This window comes from Aythya fuligula, chromosome 12 (genome assembly GCF_009819795.1).
Source record: "Aythya fuligula isolate bAytFul2 chromosome 12, bAytFul2.pri, whole genome shotgun sequence".
NCBI classification, from domain to species: domain Eukaryota; kingdom Metazoa; phylum Chordata; class Aves; order Anseriformes; family Anatidae; genus Aythya; species Aythya fuligula.
This window is the reverse complement of record NC_045570.1, coordinates 2,110,706-2,119,637: the sequence shown is the minus strand read 5'-3', so window position 1 is coordinate 2,119,637 and position 8,932 is coordinate 2,110,706.

Here is an 8,932-nt window from a genome sequence, read left to right as displayed (position 1 = left end):
AAGACCAGGTTAGAATTAAGAGTAGTTGGATGTAGGTTAAAACTGAATTGTGTCTCTTCTCAGTGTGGTACTGCCTAAAAGTAAAGATTAGAACCAGAAATCCATACTCTATAAACAGCTACCTTCTTCAAGTTGGTAGCAAAAAGTTACCAAGCGCTATTGATCTGGTGATCCCAGTATTCCTAAATTAATAGCAAGATCTATAAAGATCTGAAGCATAAAAGCTTATTACAGCTTGTTCTAAATTAGAAGGTCAGATGAAACTCCTGAGAGTTCTTTGTTCTTTGTCTGCCTGTGGGTCAATAACATTTCTCCAAAAAACTTTGTCATCTCAAGAAGCTAACTCAATACTCTAAAAATGCTGGTACAGTCACTGCCTTCTGAAGTAATTAGTGTTTGAAAAAGGCAAAGGTGTTACAGTGGGCAAGTGTGCTCACCATGGTAAGTCAGTTCCTCTGCTGTGGCCAGATTTGGTATCTGATGGTGGCATTGGGAGACTCCAATAAAAAAATAAAATCCAAACCACTATACTGTTTGATCAATGTTTTCAATCAATTTTAATTGCTGAAGAAGGCAGTTTAGAAACCCTGCTAGGAATCATATCTCAAGTCAATTTTAGTACTTTGGCGTGAAAAGAGGAATTTTGACCTGATGGCCTTCTAAAATGATAAAGGTAGATTTAATCATTGCAGAAATGTATTCAAACATCAAATTATAATTAATAGTTAGTTCATGGATTTTACCAATGGAAGTATATTGAAGATGAATGCCTTTTAATGGCAAGGGTTTAGATCCATTACTGAGGGACAATATCTTAGAGATCAGTAAATTATATGTGTTAGTAGTTCTCTTTCCTACCTATGCCAAATAATGAATTGCCTTTTATGATTTAACCTTGGATGCAGAGGAATTCCTTGGCAGAGTGTGCATACAAAGGGGAAAGCACCTCAACCTCTACTGATGACAAGGTGTTTTAATAGTTCATATGCAATACAACATCACAGGCTGTCATTAAACAGAAGGAATACAGATCAAGCATCAAGTCAAATGAATCAAAAGGCAAACTTCTTTATTTTTTTAAATGTGTGAGTGCATTTAATCTTTCTGTATTCATTTAATATGTGAACATCTGGAGTGATTGAGAATTATCTGGATCTGCAGTTCCCATATCATTGCACTGTCTGTATACATGTCAAAGACTTGGAACCCAGAGAGTTTATGCTACATGTATTGGATGATGAAATGCAAAACAAACTTTCCTGAGAGTGGTTGTCTGCAATTTGTTCACCTCCATTTTCCAAGGTTGACATCTAAACCAACTAGTCATACATGACCTGAGGAAGCAGAATTGCATCTCACATTTCCTTGGGTTTATAGAGTTCAGAAGGTTGATTATATGTTTTCAATAGCAATTTTCCAGCCCAATAGTTTATTGTATCAATCGCTGTGCAACAGTTCCTATTGTAGAAATGCACAGCCGATACAATATCATAATACAGCAGTTCCAGGACTACCTTTTTTTTTTTTCTTGCTTCATCTCCTATTTTTCAAACTTACGTACCAAGCATCTGGGCTGTTACATCACATATGTTGATCATTAATTTGGATTTTCTTATATAAACAATAAAGCAATGAGCATACATAATATTAAGAATCTGGAGAAGCATGTATTAAAGTGATATGCTATTCAGCTGCAGCATACATTAGAGTAAAATGATTTTCAGAGGCAGCAAATCTAGTAAATGATTTAAAACAGAGAGCATCACCTAGAATTCCTTGGAAATAGTCTTTCTCTGAGGCAAACCTACTACGCTGTAGAGAGCAAAACAAGACAAGATGCAAAAATCTATAATGGTAGAAATCCAGGGTAGATGAGCACAGGATTTATATGATCTGATTTGGTTCTTGACAGGAAATGCACAAAAGAGCCTTAGCTTTAAAGAGTGCACATAATACCTACTCTAGATCTCACTGTACACTGCCACCCACAAAGCACCTGCCAGCTCTAGAAAAAACTTCTGGTAAAAGACCAAAAGCCAAACTATGTGCCACAGGAGAACAGCCTAAAATCCTATGTTCTCTCCTGAGATGATTGGGGAAAATGCTCAGTAAAACCACAGATGATCTTATGAAGATGAATCTGCCCCAAAGCACAAGCGCAGTTCTGGAAAATGACATGACTAGGTAGATAAGTAAAAGCAGATGTCAGTTAGAAGAAAGTTAAAAAGAAAATTCTGCTTCCTCTTTATATGGAGGACTTTCTGCACTCCACTCTTCATCTATCTCTATGGACAGAAGCCTTAATCTTGAGAAAAGCAGGGAAACAGCTCACAGAACAAGTTGATGTCTCCATGTCATCCTATTACTTCCCCAAACTTTCTCTCTATCCATTATCTTCAAGTAGACTCTATCTATGAATCTATATTTTGCTGCATGTTCTGGATAGCTACTGTAAGATAGTTATCCACGTGCATGATTAAAAGTTCAGTCCTCAGACCTTTATCATCTCAGATCCTGTAGCTTCTGTTTTAGCTTGATGAATCTTGTTTAACAACCCTCTCCCAACAGCTTTTCAGAATGCTACACATGTATAGAGAGTGATAATGAAAAGAAGCATAGTGTTTACTTTTGTAATATATGCCATAATTTACATGAACTTGTCATTTTCTGAGCATAAAGGATATGTAGAAAAGTTTTGTGCTGTTCTATCTGTCCTTTACTCAGTAATTAAGAGTGCACTGATACTGATGCATTGTAGGCAGATACTATCCAAGTCTTGACAAAGAACCACAATTATTCGTATAATTTATCATCATGGCCATCGTGAATACTAACTAGAACACTTCTTGATCAGAATTGTCACAAGGCACTTCCACTGCTCCTCTCCCAGGGAACATCTTTTCTGGCAGATGCTGCCTTTCATGCTAACTACAAAGAATCTCTCCTGCTTAATTTTGCATTTTTCTGGCCTTGAAGAAACATAGCACTGTAAATGCGTCTATCTTTTCTTCCTTCTGTTCCCTCCTGAATAGATTTTTATAGAAAATTATTTCATGTGTTTGTTAACATGGTTTTCGTAGTAGCATAATTCTTGGGGCTGACAACTTTTTTTTTTCATTTTTTTCTTTTTTTCTCAAATATATACTGTTAGTCCTTCGTCTCTACCCACATGGTAGAGAGCCTAGGTTGGAGGACCTAATTCTGTTCATGGCATTTAGAGTTTTGGTTCCACTGCGTTCAAATGAGCTAATTCTGATTTACACTGTGGATATAATAGCAGACTCAGGCTTTATGATAATAGACAATAATATGGTGGTTTTTAAGTAGGTTAAAAATCAGTTCCACTCCAGGATGCATGTGCAAGTTCCCATTGACATTGCACACACTGTGGATATCTGGGGGGAGAGAGTGTTTGACCCTGAACTGGAGAAATGATTCAAGCTACCACAACTACTTTTCTCTTTTATGGGAAATTTTATCACACCCAAGGGTATGCGGCTTGTCATTTGGGAGCTGTGTACTTTGTAACCTCAGTGAGAGACAAGAATTTATAAACTTGGCAACGTTTTCAGTACTTCTGCCAAACCTCGTTCATTATTCAGGGGGCAGGATCTGTTGCATATTTCAGGAGTACTTGCAGAGTGATCTACTTGGGGCTCAATTAGTTGGTCTTAAATTCCTGTAGTCCTGCTCTAATCCCTGATGATAATTCACTTCTTAATATAGTGTTTTGTTTCTATATTAGATTTTCATAAATTAGTGCTTAAGTTGTGCATTGATTTAGAAAATACAGAAAGTGTGAATCTTCCTGATTCTCTTGTATTTTCAATAACCATCTTTGGGGAAAATTTCAGTAGATGATTTATGGCTTTTCAACCATATATATATATATACGTAGACTGCTGTATGTGGCACTGGGGTCCCTTTAAAAATATATTAGAAAATTCCAGACTTGCAGGAAGTACTGGGCACTATTTTTTGCAACCTTCAGAAGATAAAACTGGAGACTAAGCATTTTATATCAATAGGGCTGGGCAGAAAAAAAAATAAAAAAGGACCTTATGTGGTAAAGCACAAGATCTACTTGTACGCATGGTAACTGTGGAAAGCTGCATTTGCACTCACCCCTTTCCATATGAACAGAAACACAGGCCTATAACACAGAATATGTTGTACTGGGTTATGCTGGTACTTGCCCTTTACACAACCCGTCCTTGGAGAGCTGACCATATGAACCAAAAAAGCTCTGCTGTCTGACTTCTGTTGGTTATGGGGTTGTCCATTTAAATAAACCAAGTAGGAATGAACTGTTAAAAAGGGATTCAGCTATAAAATACTGTGGTGGAGAACAGAATACAGTTGCCTAAGCAGAAACAAGAAATCAAACAGTAAAGTTGGTGTCCTGCTCTGCATGCCAATGACAGGATGTCTACACGGTATACTTGTTTACATTTCCACCGTGCACAGTAACTGTGTGAAAGTATATGCCTAAATAGAGAGTAAGACAATAATTAAACTTGAATAGCATATCCAACCTTAATGGAACTGAACTTGTTCTAGTCCCTAGAGAGCACCATGAGAGCACAGTGTAACATTTAAACTTTTGATTGCAATTGAATGTCCATAAATTCTACAATCACTTCCTACAAACTCTTCATATGAATTAAAAAAACAAACAAACAAACACAAAACTTTAATTGATTGTTTGCAGGTGCTGGGTGATGCATTACTTTATTTGCTTTTGTAAAGCGTGCTGTCTGTGTCACTCTTTGTTAGCACCACTACAGCAGCTCAGGACTGGCAGCCTGGGCATGCTGAGTGTTAGGCTGTGCTTTGGCGATGTCAGGTTGCTTGTGTTCTGGCCTCCGCAGATGAGATGATAAAATGCTTCTTTGCCAATGCTGGCTTCAGGTTGTAGATCAATACTTTTGCTGTTTTCTGGGAACCCCACAAGCCTACCTTGGTGGGGGGAATGTCTGTTGAAGAGCCAGAATTTGGGAGAGAAAGTAAGTTGTTTTGTTGGACCTTGTTAAAGCATGATCATGATAGTTCTTTAGTCTTTGTGTTTGAGTGGGCATCCATAGCTGCCTATGTTCTCTCCACTGTACGTTTTGGATTTTCTGTTATGTTGTGAGACTATAAATTGACTGGAAACACTTCTAGAAGGCTCTTAGTGATTTCATCACCACTTAAAGGCAGAAGGTGGTTACTTTCCTACCATTTTTGGTGCTGCTTTTAACATCTCTGACACATTTAGTAGCCTTCTCTATACTATTAAGATTTTAGGGGAACATCACTGAATGAATGACAGAGAAAATAACACAACATTCTTGTACAAGATAAATAGAAATTTTCTACAGTACCTTTCAGTAAAGAAATGAGTGGGGAAGAAATGTTTATTCTTTACTGCTTTTAAAGAGCACAACAATACTTTTATGATGTAAAAACATTTAAAACAAAATAACTTTCTAATGCTGAATCCTAAACAACAAATAAGTTATAATTATATTAACACTTGAAAACATTTCTTTAGGGTTCATTGGCATTTCTTTAGGAGTATATCATGTACCTTGTGCCAGACCTATGCCATATGCTCGATTGTCATGTGTTGTCTGGAAGTCTGCTCTTGGAAGCGTCGTCTGATTTATACTGATTGTAGCTCTTGCCTTCCCAAGAGCTAAAATTGCATGTGAAATGTATGGTAACAGCAGTGGAAGCACCTGCTGGCATCCCATATTTATAGATGAAGACACCGAGTTGTGGGTGGGCTATGACAGCAGTTCAGTGGTGGCAGTGCAGCTCCCAGCAGGATCAGCGCAGTGTCTGGCTCCTGAACCACAGCAACCACCCAGCCCTATGCAGTGCGGCCAGCCCTTCTTCTCTGCTTTCCTCATCCCTCTGGCTCATGTGGACAGGCTGCCCCACTCTACCCAGGCCACCTCTTTGTCCCCATCTCACAGCTGGGGGCTGTCAGGAGGCTTCATGGAGTCACCTCCTCTTGCCTCCCCAACCACCTTACCTCTCAGGAGCCACAGCAGGAACTGCAGAGAAAGTCCTGTGTGGGCTCTGGGGTATGACTGGAGTATTTAGCTCTAGAAAGTACACTAATCACTGCTGTGAAGGTACATCTAAGGAATCATAGGCCATGTTTTGGATAATTTCTGAGTGACGAATGGCCAGAAACTAGGATATCACTTGTAGCAAAAATTGAAGGTACACTAGAACATTTCAACAGAAAGCACTAAGTGTTTTTGCCATAAATAATGCCTTTCTTTCCTAAATTCACTTCAGAAAGTAATTTTCAAAAACTTATATCTGAAACTTTCTAAAAAGACTGGCAAATACCCACAGTGAAAAACTTCAGCCTCCCAGAGTTACTGCACTGGGTCACGCATTGGAGTCAGGGTACTTACATCCTAAGTAGTGCTACCACTTCTAGCTAAAGTTAATATAAAAACAATTCCTGTCCTACAAGTAAAAGCTGGTGTTTTTAAACCAAGTAGTTACAGATATGCTTTTAATAACATTGATGATTGTTTGAACACCTTTTACTCTATCAAATGTATCATTCTGGGATGGCAGTTTGAGGCATCAGATGTCACACTAAGGGAGATGCTTTCCTATCAAAGGCATCTGGTCTCGTTTGCCAATTTTTTGGGCAGTTACTGCTGGCAGCTTGAATTTGCCTGCAGGTCATTAGTGTGGATAGGATGCTAATAAGCTTTCTGAGCTGTGTTATTCTCCTGGCACTGTTTTTAACTTATTTTGCACTTTGAAAAACCAATGCCTTTTAATTCTGTGAATGTATTAAGGTCTTGCATAAATTCATTGATGAGATTTCTTCATAAATTTTCTCCTTGATTCCAAAAGCACCATTGCTCTTGTTGTGAGATATATTTTCAGAATACTAAATACATTTGGGGTAATGCACACCCTTTGAAGTACCCTAAGATCTATTGCACTGTTCTCTGGAATTTGAAGAAACAGACACAGACAGAGATTTTCATTTATAACAGTAGATTTTTATGTGAAAATCTTTCACTGTAGTATATTCTAAAATTTAAGTGCTGTATATGAAGCATATACATGTATTTATCTTCTTTTTACTTCTTTTTCTTCTCTTTTCTTATTTCTTTGAGTTACATTTAGTTTGGATCTTGTCATCAACTCCATTCTCTAGTCTTACAATTTGGGAAGTTTGGTTTTTAACCTTGTATATTTAAATTGCTCTGTGTAGGTATTCAAAGAGGATTTTGAAAAGACATTGGAGATTTGCTGAGTATGTCAATGTCCAAAGACCTTCTCTCTTGATTCCATTCATATTTACCTTTTAACTTCATAGTGGAAGCTTTTATAATTTGTCAGGAGGGATGAAAGCTGATTTCTCTTCCAGTGCTGCACAAGGCACTGTCATAGCTAAAGGTATTGATAGATAGCTTCCAAACTGCTTGGAGCTTTTTTCTTCCCAGGTATTAGGGGCAAGGCTTGATCTAAGAACATAGTTCTCCTGCACATGTTTGTTCAAGATCAGTGAGAGCAGTGATTGTAGAGCAAAATGAAGTGGGAATAAAAACTCTTTTGGTGTGACATTAGTTTTGACCTTTAAGAATTATTTTCTGAATGACCAGTGGGGACCTACACCCGGGAATAAGTCTGTGGAAAGGAAATCAAGCATCTCGGATGTCCACTATATCCACAGAAAACTAGACACAACATCTCTAAATGTTGTACTTCTGACACAGGCCAAAAGTTGCTTTGAGTTGCATTATAACTAATCCAGTCACTTGAAGTCTTGGTTAAAATGTATTCATAACACACGTTGAATGGTTAAAAAAAAATCTGGGCAGTTGTATACGAAGAGAAATGGAGCTTTAGTAAGAGAGTGATGAAACATTCCCAGACATGTTTTCCAAACATATTTCTCTTTCAACTAGATGGTGGTAGTATTAAAAATAGCTCAAAGACAACTTTTACTTCCCTTTGTTGCCTTGGTAGAATAAAAGCGAATGATATCTGAGACTTCTCAGGATTTTTAAGTCCCCAAAATATTTGATTTTCATTAAATATATCATTGATTCATCTAGATAATGCCTTTCTCCTCTGTCTGCTTACCAGACAGCTAAAATGTGTAAATCCTCAATACACATTATGTTGAATCTATTTTCACTGAGTACATATGTTCTTTTATTCTATGATTATTTGTAAATTGAGTTTTAATTTTTGTTTTGTTCTGTCACTTGTCTTTTTATTTAATCTCATTTTTAAATCCTTGTGTGTTCAGAAGTCCTAGCAATGACACAATGGCATCTTGACACTTTGTGAGAGCTTTAAGATGTGGAAGACAGTGCCAACCAGCATCCCCTGTGGTTTGGGATAATGCTGTTCTGACAATGGTGCTTTACTGTAACACATTTTTATGGTCTGTGCAATTCTTGTAAAGGTTTAAAAATACCAATCAAATATTAATGACAAAACCCTGACATTACTTTAAATAGATAAATCAATAAGAGTGATGCTATGGTGTTCTGGAAGGGTTTCAATTCAGCAGAAGGGTGATTTTCTTGTTGCTGTGGACAGTTGTGTGGGAGTGATGCCAGCTATGGGGCTGCTGGGGACAGGAGGGCCAGAGGCCCGGGCACATCTGATGCTGGGGAAGGTGGGCACTGTGGCATGCCAGGCACTTCTGGTATGGTTGCTGATCCTGCCCTGTGCATGGGGCAAGTGCTGCAGCTCATGGCCTTGTCACGGCCCCTGCAAACCCCCCTTGCCTTGACTTCAGCCATGCTTTTGCTGTCATTTAAGGCCAGAATTGCATGAAGGCTTTAAGTCATCATTGCTGCTCAAAGAGACTCAGGGTCTGCTGTCCCCTTTCTTCAACCAGTGGGGTTTGAGCAGCTACATAGAGACCTGGGCTGTTGGGTTGAGGCAGGCT